This window comes from Nematolebias whitei, chromosome 1, assembly GCF_014905685.2.
Source record: "Nematolebias whitei isolate Nwh7 chromosome 1, NemWhi1, whole genome shotgun sequence".
In the NCBI taxonomy this organism is placed as follows: Eukaryota; Metazoa; Chordata; class Actinopteri; order Cyprinodontiformes; family Rivulidae; genus Nematolebias; species Nematolebias whitei.
The window spans coordinates 45,486,781-45,488,997 of NC_056498.1; the positions used below are offsets into that span (position 1 = coordinate 45,486,781).

Below are 2,217 nucleotides of genomic sequence, written 5' to 3' on the forward strand. Positions count from 1 at the left end.
AAAACGAGATAAGATAAAACAAGATAAGATAAGACAAGATAAGATAAACCAAGATAAGATGAAACAAGATCAGATAAAACAAAATAAGACAAGATAAAACAAGATAAGATAAGATAAGATAAGGTAAGATTGGACTTTATTGATCCTGAAGGAAATTATTGTGCCAGAGTTTCAGTACAAAGGAACATACACAAGAATCACAAGATATAATAAAGATCATAGAGAATATTTTAAAAATGCCAACATATTATCTTCTAACATTCCGAGCTGCGTTCATTCAACCTTAATTTCTACAGGTTAGTCTCATTATTGACGCACCTGTAATCCCAACCTGTAATCCCAACCTGTAATCCCAACAATTAAAGGTGAAGGACGTTTCTACGTTGTCATTTCCACGTTTCCTCATGAAGTTACGTCAAACAAAAAGCAACGTCTCCCTCTAATCCTGCAGGCCCGGATTTGTTTAGTCAACGCTAAGACCCCTCTGACCCACTTCTGTCACCTCCAGCAAGTCAAGACAGAACCAAACCCCCGGAGCACGACGGCGCCCAGAACGTACGCGACAGAACAAAGAAACTGTTGGAACTGCGCTCCTGACGGACGCAAAGACGCTCCAGAATAAAATGCAAAAAGAAAAATCAAGACGGGCCTTAATCCTGCAGGGAGATGTAGAACAACGTCTAAGTGGATTATCAGGGATTTCATGTGGCGACGTATTCCAAACCCTCGGTCAACACAAAGCAGTTTAGAACGTTGTGGGTTTAAAAATGTTTCTTTGTGTCCGAACGATGTCTGAACCAAACGTTCTGTGCCTGAACATGTGGACAGGCAACTATTTATAGTCCCTCACATCAGAGTTCGGGCATGAGGCGATAATCCAGCGTTTGTTTGTGCGTTCGCTCATTCCAGTCCGAAGTGTCTGAGGGAAACGGTGCGAACAGAACACGAGATGAACCGGCTCACATGATCTCAGCCTGACGAGGGTCCGTTGGACTCAGAACCCTCAACATTAACGTGGAACTGACCCGGCACAGACATCGGACACGCTCAGGACAAACACTGACCTTGTACCGCCGAGCGCTCGCTCCTCGTCTTCGATTCTGTCCTTTAAAGTTTCAGTCCGAGCTGCGTGTTTGCTCCTTTGTCTTCAGTTGTCCAGAGTGGACAGATGGTCCCTGTGGCCCAGACCGGCTGCAGCGAGGACAGGCTTTGCTGTTAGTCCCTCAGCTTAGGCAGAGATAAGCCCCCGCACAGGCCCAGTGGACCTGCATCTCTTCCCTAATGCTCCCTGTCACAGAAAGAGGCTTTTCCCCGAGCCTGCACCCAGACCCACGAGCTGAGGAGGCCCGGACTGGACTGGACCCGGTCTATATTTACAGCTCAGACGAAGCCTTTTGGGCTCAGGAGAGACAGAGCAGAGACGCTCTGTGGACCGGCTCCTTCGTTAGGCGCCTTAAAGACATCTCTGTTGTCAACCGGGACCGGACTAATTGAGGGCTGCCCAGGACAATGTGGAGGTTGAGGTGTTTAGTGGTTTTAAGCACAATGTCTTGGCAGGGTGCTTGCCCCCCCTCGCCCCCTCAAACAGCCCTCGTAATGAGGCCAAATCGGATACAATGAAGCCCCTCTGCTCAAACGGGTTCATGTGAGCGACGAGCCGAGTCGCCGGAGCGTAACGAGTCATCGCAGAGCCTCAGAGATGTTCTGCACATTCAGCTTTTTATTCATCTGAACGTTGATGAAGAAACACAGAGCGTCTGAAACTCCACCGGCCTTCAGATTTCTTCTCTGCAACCCATCCATCCATCATCCATCCATCCATCATCCATCCATCCATCATCCATCCATACATACATCCATTCATACATACATACATCTATCCCTCCATCCATCCATCCTTCATCCATCCATCATCCATCCATACATACATCCATCCATCCATCATCCATCCATCCATCATCCATCCATACATACATACATCCATACATACATACATCTATCCCTCCATCCATCCATCCATCATCCATCCATCATCCATCCATCCATCATCCATCCATACATACATACATCCATACATACATACATCTAACCCTCCATCCATCCATCCATCATCCATCCATCATCCATCCATCCATCATCCATCCATCCATTTATCCATACATCTATCCAACCATCCATCATCCATCCATCTATCCCTCCCTCCATCCATCCATCCAT

The 2,217-nt window shown here is 47.0% G+C and overlaps 1 protein-coding gene across 1 annotated transcript in view; it reads right to left on the bottom strand.

Moving 5' to 3' along the window:
• LOC119421085 overlaps positions 1 to 1,289 on the bottom strand; it is a gene marked incomplete at its 3' end in the record, with an annotated part of 641,076 nt that extends 639,787 nt beyond the window's left edge. Inside the window, 1 exon segment of the mRNA XM_037688518.1 lies at positions 1,065 to 1,289.
• Positions 1,290 to 2,217: the final 928 nt, after the last annotated feature.